Here is a 12,606-nt window from a genome sequence, read left to right on the forward strand (position 1 = left end):
GCAGCGTACACACAGTCATTGTGGTACACTGATAGACCTAGATACAGCTCCACTATGCCATCTACGCAGGAGACCTGGACAAACTGAGGACCCTGCTGCAGGAAGACCACTTCAGAAGGTGTTTTAATGGGTGGTGTTTGTGTAGGGACACCCCTCTGTGGATCACAGACAGGGCAGGTTCATGGCCGTAGCCAGGTTTTGAGAAATACAGAGGTAATTTTAGCGTGACATGGGGGGTACAGGGGGTTAGAAAATTGTGTCCATTTTAAAGTAAAATGGTTAAATCTGTTGCACGTTGAGAGCCAAATTAAGAGGCTAGATCTATAAAGAACTACAGACATCATATTAGATTAATATCCTCTTTACTGTGCTGTTGCTTTACAATGATACAAAAAATAAATGTCTCCCCACATAATATATTCTGCATACAGGTCACATATGGCAGAATACTGTTCAATTAAATACAATGGCCCATCTACACAAACATCACTTACAGGGGAGATACTTACCCATTCACTTCAATAGAACTGTCCCCAAAGTCTAGCCCCAATCTAGCCCCAATGCAACATTTGAATGTTGTGGTGAGTTATGTCTCTTCCTTCTATAGCACACAGAGAGGAAGCAAATTGTTGCATTTCTGATCAACTATGTCATATATCATGTTAATTATGAGGGCTTTAAAACATCAATGACAGATGAATAGATCTGGGGGCCGGGGCTATTAAAAAAAATATATATATATAGGCTACATATTTTTTTCTTTTGTTTTTAGAAAATACCGAGGTCATGACTTCGGTGTCCTCAATGGTAGCTATAGGCATGGGCGGATTGCGCTGCCTGTGTGGCCTACCTGATCAACCAGGGAGCAGGTATACCTAGCTAATGAGTTTGACGACAGACGTTTCAACCTGGCCGCGGTCCACAGTCATCTGGACTGCATCCAGATCCTCCTGGAAGCCATGGTCGACCCCAACAGAAGTGTGTATACCGCAAAGACAACCCTACTGTGCTGCCCTGAGGGAGGGCTGGAAATACTGCAGGAACTCATCAGGTTCCGTGCTGCTGTTGACATGGACATCAATCACCTCACGGACTCTCCTCTCAACGTCAGTGCCACCCGGCACCACCTAGACTGCTTCCGTCTGCTGCATCAGGCCGCTAGCGTTCTGACCCGTGACGTGGCTTCTCTCCTGCTGGAGGTGGTGCTGAGGTGCAGGTGCAGAGCGGCCTTCGTCCACCGCCCCCTTTAAGCCAACTAGGAATCTTGCGCGCTCGAGTCCTATGGGTGGAGACTCTGGAGATGATGCACCACTTATCCTCTTCTCCCTACTTATACTCCCACCACTTATATAGCCTCAGCCAGGAAGGATCACTGATGTTGGAAACAGTGGATGGATAAATCCAGGAGGTGGTAATAGAGTACCGCAGGGATGGCGTATTTTTGTAGTCTGAAGGCGGAGGTCCCGGACTTCTTGGATCTTACAGGGAAAAGTCAATGGGTTTTAGAATGGGGATTTCACTTAAATGCATAAAATAAGGTCTGTGGTTAACAAAAGTTTATGGGAGTTGTAATTTGAGTTCAGCAGGATAATCTTGACGAACGTGAATCACTTTTAGCCTTTTGAAGTGTTTTCTAAAAATCAAAAATCAATTCCCCCCAAAATAGTATTTCCGGGGTGGAAATGCGGCCATATTGGAAAGATCTTGATTTTTGCATGCTAAAAGAACAATCACCAAGGTGTATTTGTATCAATTTTGGTACTTCTCACTTTTACATTAACTCATTGAGTGCCAGCCACTTTTGGAGAACGGACGCTCCCAGTGCCAGAGTTTCAGAGCGTTTTCAGTGATTTCTCGAGGCCCACAGAATATTGTGTGATATTACTATGTAAACACCGAACACGGACAAAGAACGATGAGACTCTCTTCTATCATCTGCAAAAAAAAGTTTATTGATACCATTTTCCGTTCTTTAGTTATGAGCCGGAGAAGATAGGTTGTTTTGAGCAAAAAGACACGTTTCAAATTAGAAGCTGAGTTATTCCGCCTTTTGTGAAATGCAGCATTTCAAGCACATTAACTGACTCTGAAGGTAATATTTTTTGATGTAGTGACGTGGTGTAGTTGTGTGATGCCCTGCGTGCCCCACCCCCCTCTCCCCCCCTCAGCTGCAAACTCCTCCCCACACTAACACGCACCCAGTCTATTTTCGGAGCGCTCAGTTTTTGTGCGCCGGCTCCCAGCGCGACACGGAAATGCCAAACCGGACTGCAGGGAAAGGTTTGGCCCTTCGGCGTCGGGTGCTGCCTTTCTGGCGGCTAATCGTGTGGAGAAACTATACAGACAGACAGACAGAGGCAGAGGGGGTCAGTTGTGGGCGCGGATTGACTGCTGTTCGCAGCCAACGTCAGCTGCAGACAGAGCCATCGATATGGCTCTGGCTGCAGCATGAGCGGTTTCTCTTTGATCACGGAGCTTTTTCCTGCTGTTTTCCGGACCTTTCTCTAATCTGGAGAGCACTGTCGCCACCTAATGAGTCCGTAAAATAGGTTATACACATTCAATAGCTCCCATATTTTTATAGGAGATGCCTGAGGCTTTGATCCACATCCCACCGTCAAAAAACGCAATTGACGAACATACTCGTCCTTGGCACTCTACGTTACTAAACGAAATGACGAACATACTCGTCCTTGGCACTCAATGAGTTAAAGGTCCCAATTCGTGCAGCTGTAACCTCTTAACTCATTGAGTGCCATGGACGGACATGTTCGTCATTTCAAATAGTAACGTAGAGTGCCAAGGACGGACATGTTCGTCAATTGCGTTTTTTGACGGTGGGGCGTCGATCAAAGCCTTCTGCCTCTCCTGTACAAATATTATAGCTATTGGAGGTCTATAACCTATTTTACAGAACCCTTAGGTGGCGACAGTGCTCTCCAGATTACAGAAATGTCAGGAATACACAGCCTGGAATAGCCGTGATCAAAGAGAACCCGCTCATGCTGCAGTCCAGAGCCATGTAGATTGTTCTGGCTGCAACTGACGGTGCGTGCGAACACAGTCAATCCGCGCACACGACTGAGCCCTTCCGCCTCTGTCTGTCTGTCAGCATAGTTTCTCCACATGATTAGCCGCTAGAAAAGCAGCAGCCGACACTCAAAAGCCAAACCTTTCACTGCAGTCCGCGTGTGGCTTCTCCATGTTGCGCTGCCTGGGAGGCGGCGCACCAAAAGCACTCCGAAAATAGACGCTTGGTGCGTGAGGCTGTGTGTTACTAGTGTGGGGAGGAGTTTTCAGCTGAGGGGGGGTGGGGGGGTGGGGCACGCAGGGCAGGACACAACTACACCACATCACTACATCAGAAAATATTATCTAGAGTCAGTGAATGTGCTTGAAATGCTGCATTTCACAAAAGGCTGAATATCTCAGCTTATAATTTGAAATGCCTGAAAACGCTGAAAACAACCTATCTTCTCCGGCTCATAACTAAAGAACGGAAAATGGTATCAATAAACTTTTTTTTGCTGATGATACAATAGAGTCTCCTTGTTCTTTTTGCGTGTTCGGTGTTTACATAGTAATATCACACAATATTCTGTGGGCCTCGAGAAATCACTGAAAACGCTCTGAAAACTCTGGCACTGGGAGCGTCCGTTCTCCAAAAGTGGCTGGCACTCAATGAGTTAAAAACGTGTGTCTCTGGTCCATAAAACATGATTCTGGATTAATCTGTCGAAAATATAGCAACCCCGTTTGTTGTGACGGAGTTCTCACTTCCTCATCTCGTCGCTTCCCAAGAATGGCCTGTTTCTATAATATATTCAGAACTAACAGTTCCCATTGGCCGCTGAGGGAGAGCCCGCCCCAGGCTCCCAGCGGCCAATCAGATTAGCGTCTGTGGACCAGCACGCTAGGTTGCGAGTTATCGTTAACTTAAAGGTACTACGCTAAAGAGGACATCTCAAAATGCCTAGACTTACCGAATGCACCTCTGCAGTTGCTGGATCACGTACAGTTGGCGTCGCTCCAGCTAGAAGTGTTAATTTTGTGGCTATAGACTAAATGGTGCAGGTAGCTTGTGTGAGAGAGACCCGCGCAGTATGCAGGAGGAAGCTAGTGACGTCCCAATTCCCCCAGATTCCCCTCTGGGCAAACGAAGCGTTTGGGGGTGTGGCTTGGAGGAGACTGCAGGGGGACGCTGGATAGGGACAAATCCAACTGTGGCAGTTCTGAGCGTGTGACCACTCATTACAGGGAGGGCTGACAGCAGTATATATGCATTTACAAGTAAAAACAGCTTTTGCACGGAATGGGACCTTTAAACATGCATTTAATCTGCTCCACTAAGTAGACAACTGACCCACTAACTTATGTTATTGTCTTATCCTGGCTAAACTCAGATTTTTAGCTCTATGCTGAAACACAGTTCCCTCTGATCCTGCATTAATAACAATAAATTATTAGACCTTAGCCTTGGTGCAGTGTGAAAAATATGGCTTTAGAATGAATTACCAACTCCTTAGGTTAAGGAGGCTCTGAGAAATGTCAAAAATAATATTGGCTACAGTGGGAAGCAGGGAAAGAAAATGTCCCAATTGTAAAAAAGAAAAAAAAAAGAAAAAAAAAAGACATATTGAGCTCCTCCAGTCTGTGATGTGATTGAGTTCTGGCTCTCCAGGCGAGGAAACGTAGGACACTTTTTGGGCGACGCTGCACAGATGAGTTGCCTCCGCAATGTTGCATCGATTATAGAAGAGGCTCTTCTTCTTGCCAGGAAACTGTTTGACCCTCCGTCACATTTTGTTCTCTGTTGTGGGGAATGCTGGCACACACACACACACACACGCACGCACACACGCACGCACATGCGCACGCACACACACATCACATGCCCATCTGGTAGTGATTTTAATCAATTAATGGGTTATTAGAATCAAATTACAAAAACAACCAATGAGTTGTGTGTACTATTAATCGCCATATTGGTAGGAAATGCATGTGCCTTCATGGGAATATGTACTATGAATTGTAGGCAAAGATAACAGTTACATTATTCTACATTCTGTAGCTTCTTGTAAATTATATAATGGTGAAGTTTAACAATATATTGATTTACTGGGGACCCCATGGATCCTTGGTGGTCCCCATGTAGCCTAAATAACCACCGCTCTAACAAACTGGCAACTGCAACTATGGAAAAGTCTGGGTTGGGAATAAATAAATAAATAAATAAATAAATAAATAAATAAATAAATAAATAAATGTAATTAATAAACACCTCAACCTTGCCGGCGGCCCAACATGGTTCATTTCTCTCCCTCAGGATGAGCAAAATCAATTTGATGCACCAAACATGAATTCATACAGCAAACACCGATGACTAATCACAACTAGAAATGACGTCCCCCCCCCAACACCACTCCACTGCCTCTTGTCCCTCCCTATACTTTTAATCATTTCTAAACTCGAAGAACACGTCTCTCTTTTTAATCCAATTACTGTAATGAACGAAAATTGAAAAGTGCCAGAGAGGATAATTGAATTGAGGTCAGTGTATTGCCTACACTGTCATAATTGCCTTCTTTTATAAAGTCTCAGCTGTAATTCTGCTGTCATTGCCTGGTTGACGAGTGGATTAAAACGACTGTACTGAATTTCCTTTATTGCAGCAACCCCTCATCTCCACCACCCACCCTACTGGAGACTCATGGGCCCTATCTTCCCAAAAGCGGTAATTTAGCGTTTGCGCTTGTTTAACACCGTGCCCAATGCAAATTGGGGGCGGGGACGCATGCCTGTTATAATTGTACTGGGCATAGGCGTACCACATGCCAAAGCAGGTGTTTCAGCGCTAAAATGTGGGGATAGATGGCATTAGGCCTATCCTATCGTCAGCAGCGCGTAATTACTTTGCGCTAAGAGCTTTGAAAAGCACCTCTTAGCTGGCTCCAGGCGCTAAAACACTTGTTGCGCTTGATCGCACCATAATTTCCGCGCTGTGCATGACATGCACGCAGAGGCAGGGCCTAGTGGCACTGGAAGGGGTCACAGTAGCGGAGCTGGCCGTGGTGCTGAAATGGCCGGAGGGCGAGCGACCCGGGCACGCAGAGGTTGTCCCGTCGCTGTCCGAGGTGCTGATCTGCTTTCCCGCTTCAGGAACAATGGCGGGAAACGGGGCAGCGCCGGAGCCAATAAGAAGGCGAAAACAATAATCCAATAACCTCACCGATTCTGTGTGACTTTCTGCACCTGGTTGCAAGGGCGTCAATTCAGTATGGCAAGATATGGCAGCCGCCATACCTTCGCTTCTGGCCAAAAAAAAAAGCGCTAATTAACTCATTGAGTGCCAATGACGTGGATCGACGTCAAAGTAAATAGTGACGTAGAGTGCCAATGACGTCGATCGACGTCAAATGCGTTTTTTGACGGTGGGACGTGGATCAAAGCCTCCTGCATCTCCTGTACAAATATTGTAGCTATTGAAGGTGTATAACCTATTTTACAGACCCATTAGGTGGCGACAGTGTTCTCCAGATTAGAGAAAGGTCAGGAAAACAGCAGGAAAAAGCCCCGTGATGAAAGAGAAACCGCTCATGCTGCAGCCAGAGCCATAAAGATTGCTCTGGCTGGAGCTGACGTTGGCTGCGAACAGCAGTCAATCCGCGCCCACAACTGAGCCTCTCTGTCTCTGCTGTATAGTTTCTCCACACGATTAGCCGCCAGAAAAGCAGCACCCGACGCCGAAGGGCCAAACCATTCTCAGCAGTCCGGTTTGGCTTTTCCGTGTCGCGCTGGGAGCCGGCGCACAAAAACGGAGCACTCCGAAAATAGACGCTGGGTGCGTGAGGCTGTGTGTTAGTGTGGGGAGGAGTTTGCAGCTGAGGGAGGGAGAGGGGGGTGGGGCACGCAGGGCACCACACAACTACACCACGTCACTACATCAGAAAATATTAGCTTCAGACACAGACTTCAGACGGCATCCCTGGGCATGTCCTCAAGGCCTGCGCCCACCAGCTGGCAGGCGTATTCACAGACATTTTCAACCAGTCCCTCTCCCTCCGACAAGTTCCCTCCTGCTTCAAAGCAGCAACAATCATCCCCATTCCCAAACAGCAGAAAGTGACCAGCCTCAACGACTGGCGCCCAATAGCCCTCATGCCCATAGCCAGCAAGTGCTTTGAAAAGCTGGTTATATCACAGATCCGCCCCACACTCCCCCCGGACCACGACCCGCTACAATTTGCATACCGCCCCAACAGGAGCACAGCGGATGCAGTAGCACACGTGCTTCACACCGCCCTCTCCCACCTGGAGGAGAAGGATACCTATGTGAGAATGCTGTTCGTGGACTACAGCTGAGCATTCAACACCATAGTACCATCCAGGCTGGTAAGCAAGCTCAAGGATCTGGGACTAAACACAGCAATGTGTGACTGGATCCTGGACTTTCTGACAGACCGCCGCCAGGTGGTGAGAGTGGTCAACCTCACCTCCTCCCCATTGACCATCAGCATAGGAGCGCCCCAGGGGTGCGTCTCCAGCCCCTTCTGGTATGACCTCTACACCCACGACTGCGTGGCGACTCAAACTTCGAACACCATCGTGAAGTTTGCAGACGATACAGCAGTCGTGGGGCTGATCTCCAGGAGCGACGAGACGGCCTACAGAGAGGAGGTGGGGGCCCTGGAACAATGGTGCCAGGACAACCACCTCTCTCTAAATGTCTCCAAGACCAAGGAGATCATTGTAGACTACAGGAGGGGGGAGGGGCACACCCCCCAATCACCATCAACGGCACAGTGGTGGAAAGGGTGGACAGCTTCAAGTACCAGGGAGTCAACATCCACCAGGACCTGACATGGGCCAGCCACACCGCCACTGTTGTCAAAACCCAACAGCGACTACATGGACTCAGGCGCCTGAAGAAATTTGGGCTAAGGCCAAAAATCCTCAGGGACTTCTACAGAGGCACCATTGAAAGCCTGCTGACTGGTTGCTTCACCACCTGGTACAGGCACTGTACCACCATGGACCGCAGGGCGCTAAGAAGAGTGAGGCGTGCATGTAACAGGATGTGAGCTGCCAGAACTGCAGGAACTGTACAACCAGCGGTGCCTCAGGAGGTCCCTGAAAATCATCAAGGACACAAACCAACCCCCACAACAGCCTGTTCTCCCTGTTACCCTCAGGGAGGAGATACAGGGCCCCAAAAGCATGCACAAATCGCTTGAGGGACAGTTTCTTCCCACAGGCCACGAGACTCCTTAACATACACAAATAAACTCCCAACAATCATGTAGTAGCCGTACTATAGCTGCTACCATTACTTATGTCTAATGTTTAATTGTATGTTTAATTAGGTCTATGCTATTTGCACCTGTGCAAACAGAATGGCAATTATGTTTAATTATGTTTAAAGTATGTCCATGCCATTTGCACCTATGTGCAGTGAATTTGTCACCGTCTTTGACTTGTCATATTGCTTTACTGCCTTATTGCTTGTTGCTTCTCTTGTTTTCCTGCACCTATATGCCCTGTTATTTTTGCATTATGTTGTAACGGAGTCTACAGCACAAGAATTTCACACGTGATACTTGTACTACGGAGTGACAATACAAATCTTGAATCTTGAATCTTGAATCTACATTTGGGTCCGCACACACGCACAGCCTTACAGAATAATCAGCCTAAAAATGGACCCAGTAGAGGCACAGCAGTGGCGCACGATGCTCCAGATGCAGTCACAGACATTGGGTGAGCAACAAGCCCAGATGCTCTCACTGGAGACGAAAATCAACACCCTCTCCCAGACTCTAGAGGGAATTATTCCAGCGCTCCAGCAAATCCAACAGATCGGCGCTCAGCAGCAGATAATAAGTGCTGCTCTCAACGCCATCACCATCGCTCTACCTACTCTACAGACGACTCCGCCTGCTTCCAGCCCGTCCTCCTCTGTAGCAGCTCTCACTCCCAGTGGTCCGCCCGGCTCCGTCCGCTCTCCCGAGCCCAACCTGCCTTCACCTGAAAAGTACACTGGTAACCCAGAGACTTGCAGACAATTTATAGTCCATTGTGAATTGGCTATAAATGCTCAACCGGTGAAACTCACTAATGAGTTGACCAAAATTGTTTGCCCCCCCCCCTGGCCTGGCCCATGGCTCTCTGGGAGCAATGAGCACCAGCATGCCGGGACTTTCAGCTGTTTATGGTGGAGTTATGCCGTGTATTTGATCACCCGGTGACTGGGCAGGAGGCCGCCAAGAGACTTTATGCACTGCGGCAGGGAGAGGGGACGATTTCAGGGAACTTGGTGTGGAATGGTGTCTCTCAAGCAGCTGTAAGGAGTAACTGGAATGTTTCACATGCCTCATGTATGGCCATGGTCGTGAGAAGAAAGCTTATGCAGTACTGCGTGTGAAGATGATCCGCAAGATGGTCGGAGAGAATCAGTCCCAAGTCCTAAGTCAAGCATGGACCTTGGACGTCTCCCACCACAGCAGTGCTGTCAATCACCACATCTTGATTGCTGCAACAATAGAGTGGCAGGCTATAAGCATGCAGCTACACCTATCTATGAGCGGGGCAAGCCATATGAATGTAGAGGGAGTACTCGAGCCCATATGGACCGCTGGACCCATCATGCCCCCATCTCTGGTTGACATACTTGATAAGGAGACCGATAGCAAAGAGGAGGAAGAAAAAGAGAAAGATGAGACCATTGAGGCCGACTTGAATGATGATGAAGATGACTATTAGAACTAAAGCCTCCTCTACTAGAGCACTTCTGTTTTGGAAATTGCTCAGAAACAATAAAGTCATGCATTGTCTGAATGACCAAGGTCTCTAGTTCGTGGTTGCAAAGGTTCATTATGCTATGAATATCCTAGAGCAGGAGTTTTCAAAGGGCCTCCCCAGGGGGGCTCCAAGCAGTTTCAGGGGAGGCTCAGTCAAATTATAAAGTGAACAAATAGTTATTAAAAGGAGATCTCATAGAATAGCCTAAATTTAAGAAATTTACCACGAGAGGAAGGGGGTTGTGGCCACATTTACCACTGGTACAGGGTTGTGCCATAAACTCTGTACCAGTGGTAAATGTGGCCACAACCCCCTTCCTCGAGTGGTAAATTTCTTTTCTACAATAGCTACCACATAATATAAAAAATACACAATTGTAACATTCAATTCATTTATTTACAATCATTACTGGTTTCAGAATACATTCATCCTTCCGCCACAGAATATAGTTCCATACACAACCAGGTTGAATTCTTCCTTGCTGTTGTTCTTGAAGTCAGGTGCAAGATTCTTTTGAGCACACCAGGTCTGGAAACATCGCATTGCCCAATTTGTTTGTTTGACAGTCCCAGGTTCACTCCGTGACAACTCAAGCTCAGCCAGTTCTCTCTCCCCAATTTCACCATGTCGTTCTTTGTTCACTTCAACTTCATCTTCATCTAACCACTGCTCAAAACTCAATCCACCCAGTAAATCAAACGTTACTACGAAATCGGACATTTCCTTGTTAGAGATTTGTAGACTGACAGGCTAACAGTGGGCGGAGTCAGCACAGGTGTTCTTCATTCATCAGGGAGCGGAGTGATACTGCGGTTGGAGCCGAACTGTAGATTGTTGGCCTATTTACCACTGTTGCTAGCCAATCAGAATCCAGTATTCACTCATGCTGTTGTAGAAGTGTGTGATTTGGTTAAAGAGATAGTTCAGAGATACAGTAGTTTGGGGAATCTGACTTTTCCAGAGTCAGAAGAAAAATAAATGCCTTCAGACAGACCTTTTTATGTATCTGGTGTAGTCTGAAGTATGTCAAACAGCAATATCGGGCTATCGTGGATCGATTGTTGAGTGTCTATGGGGATCAAATAACAAAATCTTGATACCATAGGCATCCAGGAGTTGAGTGAGGGGGCCTCCTTTTTCCAAGTTTTGTCTAGGGGGAGGCCCACAGTCTCAGACTTTGAAAACCCCTGTCCTAGAGGTAGCCATAGGTCATTGCTTTTCATACAGTGAGGTCTAGTTTCAAAAAAGTGTCTCATTACAATGACATGGCTACTCTGGGGACTATAGATCAGACATGAATAGCCACCAATTAGGCTTATTGAATCTATAAGAGTCTCAGCTGGTCAGTCATACACAAATTTATGAAATTCCAAGACTCTTTAGGGACCCCAGCAGAAATGGTCAAATACACAATTTTTGCAATAGGCGGAAATGGACACTTTTCTAGGCCTACTGCATACAAAAAACGGTGTGGTTCTTGCCCCAAACTGCATGAGATTAGGATAAATGTGGATATATTGAGGTGACAACTTTAAATCATTAGTTATTTAGCCCCCTTCCCGACAAGCTAGCATGACATGCTTGGACCCATTGGAAACCTTAGGTTGTCTACTTTCAAATGGTATCTTTATCTTTGCCCTAGCTCATAATTTGAGCGTGCCACAGTCTCACAGGCATTCCTGCCGGCAATTTTTGTCTTGGGATCATCAAAATCTTTATTTTAGAGGTCCTATGGATGCCAAAAATCCAGACTAGAAAAAAAAATAAGGGGGTGCGCGTGGACCCCTCTGAGGTGCCCTACTAATGGTCAGACTACAGAAAAGCAGATCAAAATTAAATACTCACAACAAAGTCACAAATCAAACCACCCAGTGCTTTACCAAACGAGTAGAAGGGGAAAACCGTGCCGCCACCAAAAGTCTCCCATACGGTGCCCAAACGCCTGTGAAGGAAGGAGACAAAGAGCAGTTCATTCAAGAACACTCAAGTCATAGAATTAACCATTTATTGCATAAATGAATATAATGCATACAATTATGTTTGGCGTTGAAGGCTCCGCTCTTAGAATTAATTTAATATTTAATTTAATATTTAATTAATTCTATTCTCCCTGAACTCGGCTCAGCAGCATGCTACGCCGAGCAGGGAGAGCAAGCAGAATCCCCCATGAGAATAAAATATTCCAGATACATTTAAACCATAGAAAGAGGGAGCCTAAAAGCAAGACATGGAAACATGTTCATTTTTTGAGCCATGCAGACTCCAGAGCTACAATACATGATAGCATTTGCATTTGATCTAAAAGGTGGAGGTTGGGGTGGAGGTGGCAAAGCGTTGCCAGCAGCCGCACGATCCAGCAAGGATCCAGCAAGGTGGGGAACAGATCAGTGAGTGAGAGGCTGCCATATTTAAACGGACCGCCTTGTTGTGAGAATGACTGTGATTGGAGAATTGGTTAAACGGTGAACCAAACAGAGGCTGTCAGCTGGTACAGCTGGGGCGTCGACTATGACATCATGTCTTGAATGAACTAACGCAGGCTTCATTTAGCCTACAGCTTAGTGGTGTGCTGTAATAGCCTATGTGACTGAACCAGACAATAAAATACTCACAACTCGACATATATACAGACAGAAAATAAACACATAGACATCATTCCATCACTCCTCGCACACACGCACACACACACACACACACACACACACACACACACACACACACACACACGACTGTGGGCGTATAAGTAGAGCTATAGGACACATCCCCAGCCCACAGATATAACAAAAGAAAAAGAAACAAACTAACTGA

This window comes from Poromitra crassiceps, assembly GCF_964638095.1.
Source record: "Poromitra crassiceps genome assembly, chromosome: 1".
Taxonomy (NCBI): domain Eukaryota; kingdom Metazoa; phylum Chordata; class Actinopteri; order Beryciformes; family Melamphaidae; genus Poromitra; species Poromitra crassiceps.